This window comes from Rattus norvegicus, chromosome 6 (genome assembly GCF_021556685.1).
Source record: "Rattus norvegicus strain SHRSP/BbbUtx chromosome 6, alternate assembly SHRSP_T2T, whole genome shotgun sequence".
Classification (NCBI taxonomy): domain Eukaryota; kingdom Metazoa; phylum Chordata; class Mammalia; order Rodentia; family Muridae; genus Rattus; species Rattus norvegicus.
Genome location: NC_141539.1, coordinates 65,407,766 through 65,431,049, shown reverse-complemented (window position 1 = coordinate 65,431,049; position 23,284 = coordinate 65,407,766).

Here is a 23,284-nt window from a genome sequence, read left to right as displayed (position 1 = left end):
ACAAATATTTTTTTTCTAATTTATCTTCATTATCCATATCTTCTTTTATATTATTAATATACATCACATATAAATATATTGTAAGCCCATTAAAATGTTTTATAGTTACTGCTTTAGGGAATTGTTCTTTAATTTACACAGAAGAAAATGTACACTTTTAGTTGGGTTTTCCATTGCTGTGAAGAGGATCCATGCCAAGGCAACTGCTGTAAAGGACATTTGCAGCTGACTTAGAGATTCGGAGGTTCATTCCATTGTCATCATGGCAGAAGCATGGCAGTGTCGGGACAGGCATGAAGCTAGAGGAGCTGAAAGCTCTACATCTTCTCCTGAAGGCAAACAAGAGAAGACAATCTTCAAGTAGCTAGGAGAAGGGTCTCAGGCTCACTCAAACAGTGACACGTTCCCTCCTACGAGGCCATGCCTTTTAATAGTGTGACTCCTTGGACAAAGTATATTCAAACCACTACACACTCTCATTTTATTTACCTGTATCATTACCATTATCATTACCTTTTCTTCTTCATATAGATGTGAACTACTGTTCAGTGTACAGCCAGTCCTGCTTCTTCATATTCGTTTAAGAATTGCTTAAGAGTTAAATAGGCCCTGTTAAAACTTAAGCCTGATGGCCCTTTCAGCCTTCTGCCTGAAGTCACCTTAGCCAAATCCATCACATTAGACATATTTTATATTTGCAATGTAACAGAAGGTAATAAACACAACAACAACATAACACAGGTCCCCTTGCCTTTGGCTTTCAATAATATGTTATTCACCAGCAGCCTCTAAAGTCTCTTCTGCCCAAAGCATTTTTAAGTACCTTACAAATTTCACCTACCAACTGGTCCCACTAATAGTGTCATGTGCTTTTTTTTTGTTTTTGTTTTATAATGACACTCAGCTATTGGGCACAACAGCCTTTTATTGGCTCTGCTAACATATACTTCAAATTCACTTACACTAAATGATAAGCATGTTCATTGTCTCAGTTCTGGGTGTTGGCAGGGTTAAACCGGTACATCATGTTCAGGATTGCTCACATAATTGCAGTCCACCACCTACTTGGTCTGGAGTCCTGTGAAAGCCTTACTTACTCATTTGTCTAGCAAGTACTATCCATTGTCAATGAGTCTTCAATGTGGTTATTGTCTAGAATGTCGTCTTCCCACCTGGCCTGGATTTATTATATTGTAATGGCTGAGTTTCAGTCAAATGAAGGTTATATCATCTTCCTATGAAGGATCCTCTCAAATTCAAGTCCATAGCATTGCTTCCATTGCTAGGTGTGTCAATCTTCCCAGTTTTAAAGCAGTGGAAATGGACTTTACCTAATAACAACAAAAATAACAAAGGTCTGTAAGTCCCACAGGACTGACCTTATTATCATTACCACTTATGTTAAATACAATCTTGCAACAGGAAGAAAGGAAGAAAATAGAAATTCCCTAATAGAAACATGTATCTATATCACATTTAAACTGGGAGAAGTAGTTCTGTGTATAGTTTCTCTGACCATTAGTCCACCCTAACTAATGACCCTAGTTTCATGTCCTAAAGAGAATATTTATTCCATAAAATACTGATGTTCCTAATTATATACACTATGATAAAGCCTCTATTACTTTGAACACCCCTGTAACTTTGGTATTATTAACATCCATAGAAGTGCCACCAAGGATATACTTATTTCCAATTATATGTAAAAGGTAGTAGGCTGTATATTTCAGAAAATTGCATATACAATAGTGGTGGAGGACCTTTTGTTAGAAATGTAGAAGACAAACCATAAAACTGATCAATGACTGTGTAACTTTGAATATCCCCACGGGATAGCAAAACGTTATCTCTGTCTCTATCTGTATCTATGTGCATCTGTGTATATCTATGTGTCTGTGTGTCTATGTGCCTATGTCTTTCAAATGCTGGAGATAAAACTCAAACCCTAGAGTATGCTAGGCAAGTGCTCTACCAGTACTCTGAGTCCTCTGCTCTATACTTACATTTATAAAGTATGTTAATTATAATTTTCTTTGTAAAGATTGATATTGGAAAGAATATTTTATATATCTGGAGAGGTTCTGCATTACCTAAAAATCTTCATAGTAATTATTAAAATAGAATAATTGAAATTTTTTGAAAAGAATGAAGAACAAGATAAAATAAAAGAAAGAAAGAGAAGGAGAGAGAGAGAGTAAATTTGAATCAGAGAAAGTAGACTGGGACTCTAGATGGTTTTGCTAAGCTAAGACAGTTTTTGATCCCTTTCTTTATTAAACTTTTTATTCAGAACTGACTGGGAATAAATAAATCCCTGAAGCCTAGAGAAAGAAAAGTAAGTAATGGAGAACAAAGGTTTAAAAATGAGTTTAAGTTACCATTTGCAACAGAAGAAGATGAGCTAAGAAAGACTGTTGGTCCATTGAGGTTTAAAGTATGAGCTTAAACCTGTTTGCCCCAATTTTTGTCTCTTACAGTGGATTTTACACTAACAAATTATAGAATATTCCAATACTACTACTATAGAGAACCTCAAAAATACCCAAATACCAACACACACAATACCTCTCCTTATTTCAGAAACAAGAAGACGGTTATTTTAATCCAAAGAAATATCTAAAGAGAGTGTTTCTGCCATGCATTACTTGGTTTATCTACTAGTGAGTTTATGAGGAAAATGTCAACATAATTAAGTCAATCAACCAAAAACATGTTGAGTCACTAAAGTGTTCCAACACCCAGTCTCTATCTTAGGGTCTTCGAGTTTATCTAGAAATAGAATGCAAAGGATTATAAAACAGGCATGATATATAGGAACACTGAGAGTTAAGAAATCATACAAAAGTCATAAGAATCTTACTGACAGGAGTTTGCAAAAAGCAGATATTCTATTGAGCTGAAACTAACAACTGAGTTCTACTCAAGAAGAAATGAAATGGATATAGATATATTGACCAATAATACTTTCTAAGTAACCATTGAAAAATGAATATAAAGTTGCTGAACAAAATTCCCATTAGGATCTCAGTTATATAGGAAAATCACCATACTCTATACATATATGTATGTGCGGGATATATATATATATATATATATATATATATATATATATATATATATAGAGAGAGAGAGAGAGAGAGAGAGAGAGATAGGTAGATATAGATATAGATAGATGATAGATAGATAGATAGATAGATAGAGTGTGTGTATGTATGTATGTATGTATGTATATATGTATGTATTTCACCATCATCATAAGGGTTGCCCAAAAGGAATGCCCAAAAGATCAAAAGGTAATTGTGATTTCTTCCTTATCAAAAGAAGGGATGGGGACAAGAAAGCAAGAGATTTTTGGATTTCTATATTTGCAAAAAAGTTGGAACTTTTTAGATATTTGCACCATATATCTTCACACTCTGGCCTACGCTTGATGAGCATTATAATTATTATAATTCCAGGGGTTATCATTTGCACTTCAGTGGGTGGGTGTCGGCGCCTGCACCGACACGGTACCGAGAATCGGGTGAAAGCCTGTGGGATGAAAGAAACACACACACACACACACACACACACACACACACACACACACACACACACACACAGAGGTTATCGTGTCAAGGCAGGAGAGGAAGAGAGAGAGAGAGAGAGAGAGAGAGAGAGAGAGAGAGAGAGAGAGAGAGAGGAAGAAGGAAGAGGAAGAGCAGAAGAGAGTCAGAGAGAGAGGAAGGAGGAGAGACTCCTGTAGCTTTATTCACCACTTATATATCCAAGTCTCCAGGTAGAAAATATCTGGGAAGCACAGTGGGAAACCCTGGCTTGTTACTACCTGGCTAGACTTCCGTAACAAAAGACCAACTAGGAGACCTGAATTAATTAGGGAGAAATCCGAGAAGTTCAGCCTAAATCTCAAGGATAAAGGCTGAGGAAGCAAAAGGCAGAAGTAAATTGACCACCGCCCAGGTGTGGTCCAGGTGTGTGGGTTCCACATGCATCAGCCGGGCTCAGCAGAGGTCATGCAGTGGAGACACCGGGTGTTTACTACTTGGTCTTTTCTTCCTGTGCCGTAAATACATGGGAGAGGCCTCTGTCCAACAATCCCATGACTTTATTTACAAAGCGGCCAGGCCCAAATCCAATACGGCTCACTACAGGTGGGAAGCACAGTTTCACAACCTCTACCCAGCTTCTTAAACTGAAGACTGAACCTCAAGCGTGGTCATGCAACTGAATGTAAAGGTTGTAAAATTTTGCAGCGGTCAGGGGTTTCCAATGTGGACTAATTTTAAAAAAATAATTAAAAACCCAAACGTGTAATGCATCTGAGCTGTCACTGACAGTGCTCACCTGTGCTGAACAGTGATGTTCTGTTCCACCATTCGTCTGAACACAGAACACCCTTACCATATACCGTGCAAGTTATCACGTCATGCAATGCCAATACACACTGACAAAACCACCTTGGCTCAGATTCATGACTATTATATGTTACTCATGGTAGTGTTTAGCTCAACAAAGGTTTCTCTTACTAAAGAAAGATAAAATTTTAATTAAAGAAAATAAAAACTCAATTATCTCCTACTGCCATTCCTCAGCATATAAGTATATAAAATTAGTAAGTCTTAGGATTGTATTATATTAAAACGACCGATTTTAAAAATTACTATTTATGTTGATGATTTTAGTTTCATAAGAAAATTTCAAATGAAATTTCGCTTGTGATTAGATAGAATTTATAACAATTTTTGAAATGGCTTTAAATATACTCTGACCATTTTCTACTATGTAATTATGCAAATAGAATTTTCAGCAGTGACAATTATAAAATTAAAATATCGGTCAACTCTGAAAAACATTTAAGATGCTCTACATCCTGTAGTAACACGTACTCAGCCAAGATTTAATTCTTTACATAAAAACAAAAAACCTGTCTACATCTATAGGATGCAAATTTTTTGTATGAAGTTAATGGTATCGTTATATTATGCCAAAGAATTGTTTTATAATAAACTTCTTTGTGATTTATTATCAACAAATGTATGATTTATATACCTATTTATGCACCTATTTACCCATTTCACATTAAAATTAATTAGGTAGTGGTTGGAGAGACAGCTCAGCCGTTTATGACACTTGTTGCCAAAACCCACAATGGATGGTTCACAACTACCTGTACTTTCAGGGGATTTATCACCCTCCTCAAGCCTCAGCAGCACCTGCATACACCCAGTACACAAAAGTCAAACAGAGGGGCTAGAGAGATGGCTCAGTAGTTAAGTGTGTATTCCTGATGTCCTCGCAGATGACTTAAATTTGGTTCCCAGCACCCAGGTAGCAACTCACAACCTGTAATTCGACTTTCAGAGTATTCAGCCCTCTATCTTCTTACAAGCACCAGGCACAAATGTGGCATGCACATACATACGTACAGAGAAACACACAAATAAAATACCTTAATCCTTCAACACACACATACACACGCACACACATACAGAGAGAGAGAGAGAGAGAGAGAGAGAGAGACAGAGAGAGGCAGACACACATACACAAAAATACTTTTGTTTTTAATTTTTTAGGCAAAGGGGAGTCATGAGTGAATAAATGATGAAGACAGCCTGTTCTGGGTAAGCAATGTAGACTTTCACATAATGCTCGGCATAATTGGCATAAACAGAATTGTGAAGTTTTGCTACGGTTAGTCAGCAGCTTGTAATATGAAGCCAACAAGTGGCACAATTGTAATAGTTCTGATATAGACTAGGAGAGAACGTGAGATCTTTTGAATGGAAGTGTTGGCCATAGACAGATGGCCACAGGAAACCATCTTGGTTTGGGTTACCTCATGAGGAAAGTTTAACTTTATTTTGAGACTAGTTAGAAGGCTGTCACATTAGTTGAAAGAACACAAGGTTAGGCACTAAAACAAATGTCAGTAAGGATATTAGCATAAGACAAGCTGAACCAATAATCAATACATAACTCAATATAAGGAATGAATGTGATGCCAAGCAAGGCTCCAAATTTCCAAAATAAGGTTTCAGGTAATATGTCTGTGGGAAAAAAAGGATAGCAACTGGGATTCCTTCCAAGGGCACTGAGCTTCTGACCCAAATCTTGACCTAGGTCCAAAGGCAATTCAGGGTCATAGGAAGAGTTTATCCTGCCAGTGGTTGCTCCCTAACTGGTCCCATAGAGATGTGTTGAATTAACTACATCATTGTATTATATAATGAACATGTTATGTGTTACCTGTTCATTGCTAAAGATAATATGAATTGGGCAAACCCCTTGCTACTGTGTCTAGAAACCCTCCTATCTGGCAGCCACATAACCCCCATCAAGAAGAATTATATGTCTTACTTGGCTGAATTTGTTTGCCATACACTAGAGCTGTCTCTTATTAATGCAGCCCTTCTCCACCATTCAGAGCACATTTAATATATCTATTGAATAGTACTGGTAGATGATCATATTCAAATTCTTACTCCACACTTTTCTAAATCTAATTTTTCCCAGCTCTCATTTTAAACATTAGAATAGCATTTGCCCTTCCTCCACCTTCAGAAACATTTCTCATCCTTGTGATTTATCAAGCACCAGCAATGACTCCGGGATTTTAGAGGATTACTGGATGCGAGGCATCTGCATCTGGAATTTACTTATAATACAGAAGTGAGGTCCCTGGGACTCTTAATATTCTGCTCTCACTCCTGAAGGCAGATAGAAATTTAACATATTAAAAACAGTCCATTAGAAGGCCAGCTTGCATGCAGTCCAATAAGCAGGCTGGAGAGCAGTCAATGATGGGATTAAGGAGGTAAGGAAAGGCCAGATCATGTAGGGAAATTAGCATAGACTGAAAATCCAGGCATGTCCAGGTAACCATCTCATTATTACATGAACACAGTTTTCTTCAAATTTAACAAAGTCGACGCCCCACTTTATATTTCCATTTCGTTCTGTTCCCTAAGTCTACCTACCATAGGATAATAATAATGATAACAATTAATGGTGTTTTATTTAAATTAAGTTCTGGGGTGTTATTTCTCGTTCCTTGCCTAAAAGACACATCCAGTACACCCAGTTACATAATCACTTACATCCTTGCAAGTGCGGGACTTGTTTTTAACTACAGGGTGTTATGTATCTTAAAGAATCATTGAAAGACCTGAAGAAACAGATTCTGAGCTGAATGCAAAGGGAGTCATTCCAAAGGTACCTCAGAACCAGTACTGCTCTTCAGAGATGGTAAGCCACCGGCCCCCAGCCTAATGCTGGCTGAGAAGTCACTCAGCCAAGTGGCTGCCACAGATACAGAACTTCTATAAATCAGAAACTGTTGCAGCTGCCAGCTTAGGAACGGTTCCACACTAGCTCAATCTGCCCAAGCAGAATGGATGTTCTGTGTCTTCCTCTTGGCACCAACAGAGCAAATGACTGGACATATCAAATTCTCCTCAGTGCGACCACAGAATAAGCTGGATGCCTCTACTCCCTCTATGCCAAGAGAAAAATAAATAAATAAATTAAGGTTCTGTAATAGGCACATCATCTGTCTCACTTCAGTCAGTAAACTTCATGGTTCATGGTAGCTTACCCCAAGCCATAGCTGCAAGGCTGGGAGGCTTATTTCTCACTGGATTTATTGGTAGGCAACTACAGAAAAGAAAATTCTTCGATTATAAATATAAAGTGCAAAGAGGTTTCAGGACTTATCTACATAATTTATTGTTAGTAAAATCAGGCTACAGAACCTTTGCATCATTCCAAAATATTTCCTGCCCAATTGCTGCTAGTGCAGGGTCTGGATCAGTGCAGTCAATCTCCTATCATTGTAATTATGCCTTTCAACTATTTCGTAGAAAGTCTTCAGAGCTTAGCTTTTAAATTACTTTAAGTTCATTTAGGGGTCTGTGTGTGTGTGCACGCGCCCATGTGCATGTGCATGAGAATATGTATATGAGCACAAGTACTGTCAGAGACCAGAAATGACATGGGATTACCCTGTAGCTAGAGTTAGAGTGATTATAAACTGGATAACGTGGGAGCAAGGAGGACTTTCAACTGTTGAGCCATCTCTCTGGGTCCTGTGTCTAGCTTTTTCACCTACCATGAGGTAATCTATTACATATTGTTTCATATCTAATATAATATGACAGATAGATAGATAGAAACTTGTTTTGTCTTGTTTTTATTCAACCATATAAGTGTTACGTAATTCACATATCTATTAATGTAAATGAACTGTCAGTCACTTGATGTCTAATTTAAGCTACTGTGACATGAACATTCACTTACAAGGCTACAAGCATATAATTTTATTTTTCAGTAATCGATAACTAAAAGTGAAATCACTGGGTCACAGAGAATTTGGATGTTTGCCCACTTAACTTTGTGAGAGTCCATCAGCCATTTCAGAGTGATATGACACTTTGCATTCCTACCAGCTATATTTATCAGTCATGAAAAGTCTGCCTCCTTACCTTATCATTCTATCCATCCCAGTGAGTGCATGAGGTTATGTTTCAGTTTAATTTGCATTTTCTGCTCATTCATCATGATAAACATATTTTATGTCATTTTATATCATTCAATCAAAATGCCTATTGAAATAGTATGTTCATTTTTTTTAAAGAGTTGCACTTTGTAGTCAAGCCCAGCCTCGCACATGCTATACCGCAGCCTCAGCTTTCTCCAATATTGGATTATAGGTATGCACCAACCATGTCTAGCTCCAGGCTCATAATTTTTTTAATGTTTATGAGTATGAGTGTATACCTATGTTGTGTTGTGTATATGTGGGGTAGGTGCGTGAAAGAACTCATGTCGAAGCACTGAATGTAGAAATCGGGACTAGCTCTTCGATGGGTCCCCATCTTCCTTCTTTCTTAAGCAAGGATCTCTTAGTATTTAGTACTGTATAAGCCAGGCTAGTTGGCCTATTAATATCCATCTTCTTGTTTCTGACTTTAATATTCCCATGAGAACAAGAAGATTACAGACACAAGAGCTACGGCAACAGGATATTACATGGGGAATGTTCTGGTTAGCTTTCACTAGCAATTTGACACAGTCTAAGGTCATCCCAGAGTCTCTATTGAGGAATTACCTACCTCATACATCTGTGTAGAGGACGGTTTTGTTTGTTAATTGATGTTGGAGGGCCCAGCTATTACAAGATTATCTACAGTCAGAGCTCTGTGCTGTGTAAGAAAGCTTGCTGTTTATAATATCTGTGAGCTAGCTAACAAGCAGAATCCTCCAACCTTCCTGGTATACTTTGTTGACTGGAAAATTCCTTGGTCAGAGATGATTTTGTATCAAATAGCAAATCGGCACAGCTTCCTGTTCTTGCCCTGACCTCTCGCATTGATAGACTGTGTCCTGGAATTGCAAGCTGAATAAATTCTTTTATCCCCTAAAATGTTTTCAGTCAGATTTTTTTATCATAACAGCAGAAACTAAAGTAGAACAGAAAGCTAGTTGATTTGGCTTGTGCATGGGTTCCGGGAATCCAACTCAAGTCCCAACACGGGCAGAGCAAGTCCTGTCCCCAGTGAGACATCTCTCCAGCCCTTGAGTTCTTCAGAGTAAAGGAGATCACTTTGTTTAATGTTTAGAGGGCAGGGCAGTGTTGTTCTAAGACAGAGTCTTACTCTGTTGCACTGGCCTGGAACTCACTATGTGATCCAAGCTGGTCTCCTGCCTGAGGCTCTCGACGTCTGTAATTACAGACATGAGCCACCAGACATGAATAAAGCATGAATATCTTAATGATTAGTATCTTGTCTTTATTTCCCGATATCATTCATGCATTTTACAATTACTGAGTAGAAGATACCATCTTTACCTAAGATCACAAAGACCTTTAGTCTGAGGTTTACTTAGGCTTCCAGTCTTTATCTCAGGTTTTGAATTAGCTTTTAAGGTTGGTATAAGCACCTAAGGTTCATTTTTCCAGATAAGCTATCTAATTATTGTACATCGTTTTTTGTAAAGATCATCCTTTTTTACTTAGTGGGCTTCATACTTCTGTTCTAAATCAGCTGACTTTATATTAATGGACCTGTTTCTATTCTCTGCCCTATGTATCTATGCTCTGACTCCCAGAAGTTCTCCCAGGATTCTCAGAGGTCAAAATCACTTTTGTCATAATATTAAGACATCATTTAAGATTTTAATCATCATGCTCTCATAAATATTTGGTGTTGTGTTTTAGAAGATAGATATAAGAGTATACCAAATTTAAAAACAAGTTAAAAATCTGTTAATTCATCAAATATGAGAATATTTGAAAAATATGCAAATAACGGTATTACTGTTCCCACTGACTTCATGAAAGGCTGGGTATGAAAATATGGTTATTTTCGTCAAAAAGATATTTTTCAATATCAAGGCCATTATAGTAGCTTGAGAGTGAGCTTGTAGATAAATAGGTCAAATATTAATAAAAGTCCTTAATGTTTTTCTTAACTAAGCTGTAATAAGGTAACTAAGCATGTAGATACCCATGTAGCTCACATAAACAGCACATTAGAATCTTTCATTTCTTCCCTTGGTGTAGTGGCTATTCCTGGTTGTCAACTTGACTATATCTGGAATGAACTACAATCCAGAATTGGAAGGTTCACCTTTGATCCTGATCTTGAGGCTGGGAGATACAAGTTTCTGACCTGGATCTTGGTATAGAGATCTTGAGGCAAAGTGGCTGTGAATCCCAGGAGAGTAGGCAAGGAAATCTCTGAGTTCAAGGTCACCTGGGAAAAAGCAAGTCCCAGATCCAGGCATGGTGGTACAAACCTTTAATCTTGGACACACCTTCTGCTGGAAATTTCATAAGGACACTGGAAGAAGGACTCTTTTTCAGCTGCCTGCCTGCCTCATGGGACTGAGCCTTGGACTCCCATTCATAGCTGCTGCTGATCATTGTTGGAGAGTTGGACTACAGACTATAAGTCATCAACCAATTCTCTTACTATCTAGAGACTACCCATAAGTTCTGCGACTCTAGAGATCCCTAAGACACTTTGTAAAATACATTTTGTATGTGTGCATGTGTTTGAATATCCATGCATTTATACATGCATGTAGAGGTCAGAGAACAACTCTCTGGAGTCAGTTTTCTCTATCAGATGAGACTTAGGGATCAAACTCAGGTCAACATGCTTAGTAGTTGGCACATTGACCTGTGAGCCATCCTGTTGATTCTGGGATGTTCTATTATTTTTTAATATAACAAAGCCTGTGACTGATATTGTTTCATATTAATCTAGTTACATAGTTAACCCTGTTTTATTAGTTCATAGTTTTTTGTGACAGTTTCATACATATACACATACATGTATACACACATACATACGCATATGTTTGTACACACACACATGTGCAATGTACTGTAATTATATTCACCATCCCATTTCACCACCTGGTGTCAGTCTTCCTTTCCTACTGAACCTCTTGTTCCCATCTCATCTCACAGTGACTTCACCATTTAGTCAAAATGACTTTCTCTGCAGCAGAACCATTAATAGTCATCAGTTCAGGATGGAGAACTGTGGACATCTCCTTTATCCATGATGGAAAGTTGAAGGACATCCTGGATTGCAGCATTTTACTACACTTTCTCCATCCTCTGGCTCTTCAACTCTTTCCACTTTCTTCTCTATGATGTTACTAGGCCTGGAGGTGGGAGATTAGTGACATAGTTGTCCCATTTATGGCTAAATAATAATCAGTCACTTATTCATAGGACTTTAAACAGATAGGAATCTTTGATTGGAAGAAAACCAAATACTTTTTGATTGGATCTTAGGTACTTTATACCAGAGAAAAACCTGATACTATAAACATGTCAAAAGCTTTTGGCTACAAAGGGTTTGTATCTAAGAGGGGAACACATTGTTATTATCCTGAATGAAAATATTACAAAGTAGATCTCTAGGTCTTTACATTTACACACATAAAATAGTATGTCTCTCAGCCTAGGACAGACTTTATCAATAGAAAGGGTGTTGGTTAATGCAGAGACTAAAAGTAAATCTTCAAATCAGATATTATTTGTCTTTCAAATGTGTCTTCTCTTACAATATTAACATATTATGCATCTATTGTTCCATTCATAATAGCTTAGAAGTATACAAACTAGCCTCTTTCAAGTCTGTTGATCTTAAGTCTGACATGGGTATTCCTTGATGAAAATTTGGTTGCTCTCTGAGGTATATAACATTCTGTGCAGAAGCTCTAGGTGGGGAGTCATTTCCTATGGACAAGCTGTTGGCAAAACTCTATTCCTTGGGGCTGAAAAGCCTTTTCCTAGCAGGTATTTATTTGTGGCTGCTCTCAGCATTTCTGTTGACTTTTTACCCTTACCTCCATCTTCAAAAACAGCAAAAGTTCATCTCCTCCTCAAAATCTCCCCCCACCCCTTTGTGTTTTATCCATAAGACCTACAAAGGAAAGGCAAGTGGCTCAAGACCTCGGCAGATTAACTAGGATCCACCTGGACCATCAAGGATATTCTCACCCTCTCAGGGTACAATTTTTAATCATTTTTACATAATAACTTTGCCTTCATAAGACAATGTATTCACAGTTTCCAGGAATTAGGTATGGACTTTCCCCTAAAATAGTGGGTGAAGCATGATTGACACAGACTACAAGGATTGATTTTGTATTCTAAATCCTTTGTGTTTCAATATGCATTTTAGAATCAGGGGTTTTCAACTCCCTATAGTGGGATACATATGACACTAAGGCAAAGAGAGGGAGGTGGAAGTCAGTATGAAGGTGTCAGAGGGGATGAAGGCAGTAAAGCGAGGTAAAACGTTAGATATGTATGAAGTGTTACAGTGAAACCTATTACTTTGTGAGCTTTCTTGAAAAAAAATTTTTTTAAGTTTCTTGCATTCCTTATTGTATGCATGTTGATTTTACAGGTCAACTAGGGAAGAATTAACTTACAACACTATCCAGTCCTTCAGTATGAAGATGGCAGAGCCCCATTTCTACGTCTTCCTCTTTGCTATCAGTGTCATTGCTTCCAATGTAAAAAATGTATGAAGGTTTGCACAAATTCTGTTAAGTCTTCTTGACGTGTTTAAAATTTGTATAGAATTACAAGAGTTATTTTAAATTATTCCTTGCTTAGTTATCTATAGAAATGCTACTTATTTGTGTAGATTACACATGTGGTATTGACTAACTCAGTGATTAGAACTGGTAGTTTTTCGTGACACTGGGTTTTAGTTAGTGATTCATCTTCTACTGTCACACCTTCTATTTCTTCCTGACCTGATCCTCCATGGCTCTCTGCCCTCTCCAACTCCAGTGCAGTTCTGAAGAGAAATGTTCAAGGTGGCATTTAGTCTTATGGGCTACTTTAGCACCAGAGAAGGAAAACAACCAGTTCTGTCATAAAGTGGTGTCAGAAATACACTCTGATTAACTTTCATATCAGATTGAAAACTATTCTCTTAGAACCTAGTTTTCTGAGTTTTTATTATGAATGAACATTGAATTTGTAAGATAATTTTCTGCTCGGAGGCATATGAACATTCATTTTCTTCTTCAGTCAGTGAATATGGGTATTTACATTGATTTATTTAAGCCAATTGTATCATTCAGATCAACCCAACTTGGGCATGTAACATCTTTATTGTCTCATCACAAACCACTGAATTCAGTCTGTTGGTGACCTGTCCTAGTTATTTGTGAATCATTCTTTCATCTTTTTTGTAAGAATTTGAATGGGGTAGTTTTATTTATTTTCTTATATATTTGCAAAAATTCACTCGAGGATGAAATTCTTTCACATGTTTTAGATACACATTTAAAAGTGTAGAGTAAGTTCATGACCATTTAGTAAAATATTGCTCAGTGAATTTATTTTAGTGATGTCATCCACTTCCTTTACACAAAATGCTGCTAAAACTTCCTAAATATTCTCTTACTGTTTATGGAGCCCTTGATGATATACCTTTAGTATGAATACTAATAATTTATCTTCTTTCCCTTTTGGAAATTGTAGTATATGCTTATCAACTTCATTAATTTTTTTCAGAAAATCAGCTTTTACCTTCCTCTAACTTTTTTATGTTTTCTAATTTGTCGACTCCATCCTTCTTTACTTTCTTTTTCCTGTTTTATTTTATTTTTTGTTTTGTTTGCTCTTCAGTTTCTACTCCCTCTAGATAAAAGCTGACATCATTAGCTTAGGACTTTTGTCTCACCATATATAAGCATGCAATCCTATATTTTGTTAGATATTATTTAAGCTGTTCATTACAGACTTTGAAGAATCATTTTAATTTTCATTCATCATTTATATTTAATTTATTCTCTGACGTGTGCATTATGTAAAGCTTGGAAGTTTCTTTAATGAGTATAACTTCCAAATAATGTTATTACTTCTTAATTTAATTCCCATGTATTCAGAATAAGTTTTGTTTGGTTTCATTTTTTAAGAGTTATTTTATTTTTCTAGCTCTTACTGGAAGGAATGTGAAGTACTCATAGGCTAATATAGTCCTAGACCAAGTGGTTCTAAACCTGCTTATATAAACTAACATCCTTACTCAAGAGAGGCCCTCTTTGCAAACTTTAAGCTTTCTTATTTCTTGATTTGACCATTCGAATTACAGTTATATTGACCTTCTGGTGCACTATTCTTCTCAATTCAGCACTTCACTGGTTTTCTCAGCCTTCAGCGTAAGGGCATGTTCATCTGGCAGTAAACTAAGGAGCTCTAGGGCTCACCTCATCTATTTCTCTTTCCTCAGGCATCATACTCTAAGAGAGCTTGTTGTCCAAATATTGTCTTTCTAGTTGCTGATATGTCAAAAAAGCAACACCTATAAGTGTTGAGAGTTTATGGAAAGAAGCTGAGAAACTCAGAAATACCATCTTTTTCTTTTTTTGGGGAGGAGGGGCTAATATCCACTTATCAGTGAGTGCATATCATATGTGTTCTTGTTATTGGGTTACCTCATTCAGGATGATATTTTCTAGTTCCACCCATTTGCCTCCATTTTTATTTTCAACACTGCATAAAACACAGAAATACAGAATAATTTTTAGCACTAATCCTACCATATCTGCCTATCTTAGATGATGTTTCAAAAAATAATATTTCGGAAAATAAAAGACAGTTGGTAAGTTGAAGAATTAAAATTAGAAACACAAAGCCTATGTACTCCATTCCTCTTCTCTTAGTAATTAACTGCTCACTTTCACCCTTTCTGATTCTTCTGTACTTTTAATCTACCATTAACACATAATGATATTCAAACCCAATAAACAAAATCAGACAGAGAGCAAGAAGGGCCTAGGATGCTGGCATCTCATAAAAGGAGTCACCACTGTCACAGAAAATATAAATAAATAAATAAACAAATACATAAATAAATACATAAATACATAAATAAATACATAAATACATAAACAAACCCATGGCTATGTCTTTGTATTACAGAAGATTTTACAGTTTCATGAGGTCCTATTTGTCAATTCTTGATCTTACGGCCTGAACTATTGAAGTTCTGTTTAGGAAATTTTCCCTGTGTCAATGGGTTCAAGGCTCTCCCACACATTTTCTTCTATTAGACTCAGTGTACCTGGTTTTATGCTGAGGTTTTTGATTCACTTGGACTTAGGCTTTTTGCAAGGTGACAAATGGATCTATTTTCATTTTTCTACTTACAGATTGCCAGTTAGACCAGCACCATTTATTGAACATGTTTTCTTTTTTTCGTTGTATATTTTTGGCTTCTTTGTCAAAGATCAAGTGTCCCTAAATGTGTGGTTTTATTTCTGGGTCTTCAATTCTATTTATTTCTGTCTGTTTCTGTACAAATACCATGCAGTTTTTATTACTATTGCTCTATAGTTTAGCTTAAGATAAGGGATGGCAATTCCCCAAGAAGTTCTTTCATTATTAAGAATTGTTTTCACTATTCTGGGTATTTTACTATTTCAGATGAATTTGAGAATTACTTTTTCCATGTCTCAGCTGAGGATTATCAAATGACCAAAAAGCACCTAAAGAAATGTTCACCGTCCTTAGTCATCAGGGAAATGCAAATCAAAACAACCTGAGATTCCACCTCACACCAGTCAGAATGGCTAAGATAAAAAACTTAGGTGACAGCAGATGCTGGCGAGGATGCGAAGAGGAACACTCTTCCATTGTTGGTGGGATTCAAACTGGTACAATCACTCTGGAAACCAGTCTGGAGATTCCTCAGAAAATTGGACATTGAGGACCCTGCTATACTTCTCCTGGGCATATACCCAAAAGAAGATCCAACATACAACAAAGACACATGCTCCACTATGTTCATAGCAGCCTTATTTATAATAGCCAGAAGCTGGAAAGAACCCAGATGCCCTTCAACAGAGGAATGGATTCAAAATATGTGGTACATCTACACAATGGAATACTACTCAACTAACAAAAACAACAACTTCATAGGCAAATGGAATGAACTAGAAAATATCACCCTAAGTGAGGTAACCCAATTACAGAAAAACACACAGGGTATGTAGTCACTGATAAGTGGATATTAGCCCCAAAGCTAGAATTACCCAAGATGCAGTCCACAGACCACAGGAAGCTCAAGAAGAAGGATGACCAAAATGCGGATGCTCCCACTCCTTCTTAAACGGGGAAAAAATATCCATAGGAGGGGATATGGAAGTAAAGTTTAGAGCAGCGACTCAAGGAACAGCCATTCAGAACCTACCCAACATGTGGCCCATATATACCTCCACCAAAACTAGGTAAGATTGAAGCTAGAAAGTGCATGCTGAAAGGGACCAGATATAGATCTCTCCTGAGAGACACATCCAGAGCATGTCCAATACAGAGGGTCAATGCTAGCAGCAAACTCCTGAAGTGAGAACAGGACCCCCTTGGGGGGAATTAGAGGAAGGAGTGAAAGAGTTAAAGGAGCTTGCAACCCCATAAGAACAACAATGCCAACCAACCAGAGCTTCCAGGGACTAAACCACTACTGAAAGGCTATACATGGACTGACCCAGGGCTCCAACTGCATATGTGGCAGAGAATAGCCTTGTTGGGGAACCAGTGGAAGGGGAAGCCCTTGGTCCTGCCAAGGTTGGACACCCAGTTCAGGTGAATATGGGGGGGGTAGTTGGGGGATGGATGGGGGAATACCCATATGGGGTGGGGGAAAGGAGATTATGGACAGGAAACAGGGAAAGGGAATAACATTTGAAACATAAGTAAAGAAATATATCTTTAAAAAAGGGGGGGAGTTCGAAACACACAACCTTGGGAAGTAGGCGATGGGGTGACCCTCTAGAATGAAACAGAGACTTGGGGGTTAAGAGACTCTCAGGACTCAAAGGGAAGATCCTTACTTGAAATGCCCTACAGTGGGGGAAGGGAACTTGTAGAGTTCACTTCCAGTAGAAAGAGAAGGCATAAAGTGGAGGGATGGGGTTGCCATCCCACAGTCAAAAACTCCGACCCAGAATTATTCCTGTCTGACAGGACTGAAATATGGAGAAGAGCCTGTGAAAAAGGAGGTCCAGTGACAGGGCCAACAGGACCCTATCATGACCGCCTTCCAAAAGACCCAACAAGCAGTTGAGTCAAATGTAGAAATTTACATATTAGATAATTAAACCTTGTGGTTTAATTAGTGAAAAGATAGAAGAAGCTGAGGAGAAGGGTGGTCCCATGGGAAGACCAGCAGTCTCAACTGACCTGGACTCCTGAGATCTCTCAGACACTGAGCCACTAACCAGGCAGCAAACACCAACGGATATGAAACCCCTGACATATATACAGCAGAGGACTTCCTGGTCTGGCTTCAGTGAAAGAAGATGCGACTTGAGGTCCCAGTTAACATAGAGGTCTGGTGGCACGGGGGGTGGGGAGGATCCTCTTGGAGACTGGGGGGGGCAGTTACGGGATGGGGAGCCGTGTGTTGGGGGGCAGACTGGGAGGGTAATAAAATCTGGACTGTAAAAAAAGATTAAAGAATAAAACAAAGCAAAACCTAAATCCATAAACCTTTACATCCAAATCAGTCTGTGAATTTGAATGACTGTAGTGCTTATTCTTGCTCTAGATAGATCTCCTATAAATGAAGTCCCAGCATCTCATTCTCTTGACACTTAACAGTTTACGCTGTATTTATAATTCTCAACGTGGGCAAATAGCAAGCTCTGCAGATTTGGTGTTAGAGTCAATGGGAAATTAGGAACAAATGAAACATGGAGTTCAATGTCTGAGCTAACAGAACTTAATCCTGTGAGGGCTTTTGTTCAATTGATGTATAAAAGGGGCACTCAGTAATTAGTCATTATAGTCTAGTCTCTAACAAGAAATACTGTTCAATCTCTGGGATCCTGGCTTCATAAATCATGTAAGGCAACACAGATTCTATTTATAAACAACTTTGAAAGACCATATTGTGTCCCCAGTTTACTTGCCAAAGTCCCACTGAGATGGAGTCATGTGCAGATCAAGGTCATGCCATAGCTAATATTCTCCCTTTTATCTCCATGTGAGAAACTGGGGCGAAGTCATCAGTCTTACATCAGTAAAGTTCAAGCGCCTATGTAACTGATTAGGGTCCAAGGCCAAATACAAAGGCTTATATTTTTAAAAGAATTGTTGCCATGGCTTGGGCCCCTCACAGATGTGCATGTGTATCAAAGTAACAGGCACCGACTGACTGAGACTGCTCAGATCAGAGCTAACCCAAGAGCTCTCACTCATAATCCAGCAGAGTTGCCGCCTTGAAGCTCTCAAACAATGAGCTATTGATCATCCAGAATCAGGCACTCTCATCTTCCCTCCCTCTCACTTACCCACTCAGCTTCAAGTCGAGCTGTTGCAGTCAAAATAATATACTTTAAGAAAAATTGGTGTCCTTAAAATTGCCAGTTTTAAACCTGCCTCCTGCAAAGGTAATTCTGCACAGTACCTCTTATCTTTCAATGTCTTGAATAATTACACAATTTAGAAACTTTATCCCAGTTTGTCCCTTGTTTGTATCTAGCAGTATATTATTTTCTTCTCAAGCTCCAGGGTTCATCATTTCCATGCCACTGCTGTTTTGAAGATGAAATATGTTCTTTATTACCTCAAACAGCACTTGATGCATCACATGTAGCCCGCGTTCACACAAGTCAAGTGGAGGAGATCCTGTAATAACGTAGACATTTCTGTGCATTGCTCACTCGGGTGAAAAGGTGAAGTCAAGTGTGCAGTGGCTGGGAATTTATGAAAACATCCAAACTCCTCTGCTTGAGAAAATATCACAGAGACATCGACTTCTTTCTATCAGAGCCATATTTAAGTTGATGGTCCACTTTAGGTCAGGAGAACAACAAAACTGTTAGGCTGATTTTTTAAGCGTCCTTTCTGAGGATTGGAAGTCAGAATTATATCACCCTCATTTTTCTTTCTTTCTTTCTTTTTTTTTATTTCAATGGTTTTTTTCTGCCTCTGCTGTTTAATGCAGGCTTTATGCCAAAACCATCTTAGAACGTCTGTTGTGCCAGATGTCACCCTTTTGCCCTTTTGCTCTATCTGCAGATTTTCTTTTAACAACCGCTGAAACCCAAGTTAGCAAGCATGCATTTTCTACAGTAAAAGAGGCATTGTGAATAACACCTTTTGTATTTTGAATAACACCCTCAAAGAGCACAGTGCCTTATTCATGCACTAAATCTCAAAAAAAAAAAAGATTATTCGTTCTCCTTTCCATTTTAAGTAAGAACTTTAAGGATTTAGTGTTTGAGATCCCTGTCCTCACCCACAGTGGAATCTGAGACCTGAGCTATACTGCAGACTGGTTTGAGTTTGCTGTCAAACTGATTATTTCAGAGAAAGAGAAGAGGAAAAAAGTCACCTCTACTAGGAAACACTTTACATCTATTTTAAATTACCAAAACAGACCAGGACTTATCCCCACAGTGACAGACTCCCTGCAAAGGTGGTCTCAACAACATACAGAGTTCAAAGAACTGGTTCTGCCACTCATTCCTAGAGAGAGAAAAGTTCTGGAATCCAGACTAAGGTAGGAGGAATTTCTAGACTAGGTGATGGTCAAATTTGACCTAGTACTCACTTGTCAGCTTTCAACTTTGGCAACATCTTTTTGGAAATTGGGTAACACTTTATGGCTGAATATAAAACATTTTAGTGTTCTAGATTCTAGTGTTCAAATAGTCTACAGGAAGGGAGAGTTAGGGTATATTATTCATTCTTTCAAGAAGAACCTGTTTTAAATAACCAATTCTGAGTTTCATCTAAGTTGATTCCTACCTAGTCACCAAACTTCTTTTATATATATAAAAAAGCTATAAAATCACAAAAACATTCAACATTTGAGTTCATATATTTTGCTCCTTTAAAAATTGAAATAGATCTTAGAGGCCAAATTCTGTTAACACAAACAAGGAAAAACAAAGATGACATGAGTTGGTTTGTGTTTTCAGAAAGCACTGAGTAACTGCCATATCATTAGGAGAAAAAGCCATATGCTAGCAGTGAGTCAATAAAGGAGAAGGCACCCTTCTCTCCTTGTCCATGAGGAACAAGAAACCTACTGAGAAGGGTTAACCTATTCAAGGTGAGAACTGCTCTTTCCCCTTTCTGCTCCCACACTTCTCTTCTAGTACCACAAATAGCAATTATTATTTTTTTTTGTAAAACTTTCAGGGAATGAGCAGTACCGATAAGAACCAGTCTTCAGAGGGATTCAAAGATTGCATAAAGGCTGGGGCAAAAAGATGTTGTTATTGCCATGTTATATCTGCCTGTGATTCGAGGGAAGGGGTAGTGACCATTCAGTTTTTGAAATTCTAGAACTTAAAGACTGAAAACATTAAAAACAATACAAAATGGTCTCTCTCTGTACCTCAAGCTGGCCTCAAATTTACAATCCTCTTTTCTCAGCTTTTCAAGTGCTGGGAGCATAGTTATGTGTATTCATACCTAACATCTGCTCATATTCCAATTTGCACAGGAACTTTTTACAATACTTACACTATGGTTAGAATGTGAAATGTATCTTGGTAGGCTCATGTGTTCAGAGACTTGATCTTTCATTGTTGCTGATTTTGTGAGATATCACAAAATCATTAGGCCATAAGTCCTCATTGGAGGAAGTAGGTTACCAGAAGAAAATCTTGTGTTTTAGGCCTGCCATGCCTGCCATGTCCTGACCTAACCTGACCTGACTTGCCCTACCCTGCCCTGCCCTACTATGCCCTGCCCTGTCCTGCCCTGCCCTGCCATGCTATGCCATGCTATGCCTTCCCTGTTTGGGATCTAAGGTCTCTTCTTCCTGATTCACTGAGATATGAGCCATCAGCCCCATGGTTCCATAGTCATGGTCAAGAGCTGGTCCCACCACCATGCCTTCTTCACAAGGATAGTCTATCCTTCCTTACAATGTAAATCAAATAAAAGCAAAGCACTGAGAGCTAGGTAAATATTATTCAAAAAATCTCACATGGGTTGATGTAGAAAATGCAGACACCACTGCTTTTAAAAGTGAAGTAAAATCTCCAAATGTCCATCTGGCATCAGAGAAAGAATCAAACTCACTACACAAGGACACCTTACCTTTTGGTGAAAATATTAACAACACTAACACTAAGAAACAAGAATATTCTCCCTAGTACTATGCTTCAAAAATACCAGCCACGGAAAAAGTATTTATAAATAGAAACAACTTATGTACAACAAATAATGCATTAGTCCTATCCCAGGAGACTTCACTTTGCAGACCTGCATAGTCAATCTGAAGTTTTTGGGAGCAGTGAAGTTAGCGCCACTGCAGAAAATTTTATCATATCAAGAGATAAAAGGGTGGAAGCAAGTTAGCCATGCCATTTAGCTAGAGAGAGACAAATCATCACGATAATTTACTCGAAGATTAAAGGAGAAATTACTATTTCTAGACTTCATCTCCAGTGTTGTACTTTTTATTATCCTTAAGAAGTATCAAAGCTCAAAACACCTTATTACACCATAGGGAATAATAAATAGGATTAATGAATAAATGAAAGATGGGGACTCTCAAAACAAAGTCTTTGTATATCGACCTAGTATACTGTATCTAATACAGATTTATGGACATTCAGGAGACACTTCTCCACAGATGGCTAGTATTATGAAAAACACTTAACTACCCCTTACATCATTTCAAGGACTTTTGTAGAAAGACTGCCAAGGAGCAGCCTCAGCTTGGAGAGGGTTTCTGGGAGAAGGGGAAGGGGTGTCTGGGAGTGGTGAAAACAAACAATTCAAATTGTGGGGCCAAGCTGGAGGCCTATTTTCTGCTGGAGACAGATTTCCATATTGCTTTTTCTCTGTTGTTCTGCTTTCTCACTGAAGATCTCCAGACAACTCTCTATTTTCTGCTCAAAACAGTTCTCCAAAAAGTTCTCTCTTGCTATTCTAAAAAAAAAAAATTTCTCTGGATAGCTCATCTCTTGCAGAACATAAGCCCGGTCTTGTATTTTATATATCAATCCAGTCATTTACTCCAGGTTCCCTTTTCATTTTCCAGTAAATCAGCATCCCATGACCCCATTCTTTTGATTCTTAAGGGACAACAAAGACTTGTTTTGTTTTGTTTTGTTTTGTTTTGTTTTTGTTTGACATTGCAAAAGAATTTAGAAATCTTCCTGCCTCTGGTAAGCACTAGAGGATGAGATTCTCCCCTGAAATTACCATTTCTACCACACCTGAACCCAATCTTGCTCTGTCTCAGGCTTACCCCGAACTCAAGAATCTGCCTGCCTTTGTATCTGCCTGCCTTTGCATATTTCCAAAAAGCTGGTTCATTAATGCAACTGTGTTTGCTCCTTTAGGTTTGTGAAGCCCCTCATATATTTATATTACACCTTATTTTTGGTATAGTTGAGAAATTATATATTTTCAAGCTCATTTTTTAGAGTTCTTTGCCTCAGCCTTAAGGGCTGTCCTGAAGGTCCCAGAGTTTACCATTTTGCTGAGACATTAGCCACACCTTCACCTCCCAGACTCATGCTGTCACTGATCACCATGGAATCGTTAACATTAACAGGGAAGACATTACTTGAAGGAGGAATGTAGAAGTCTGTACAGTATTTTACAAACAAGCCTTACACCCACAGCAGCTATTGACACTCATGGAGGCCTATGCCTTGTTGGCCCTGTTCAAGGGACAAGAGCCATGTCATTCCACTCCCAATAAGGCTGTGCCAGACTCAGCAAAAGAGCTTAGAAGAAAATGATAGGCCTATTATGTAAAAATAT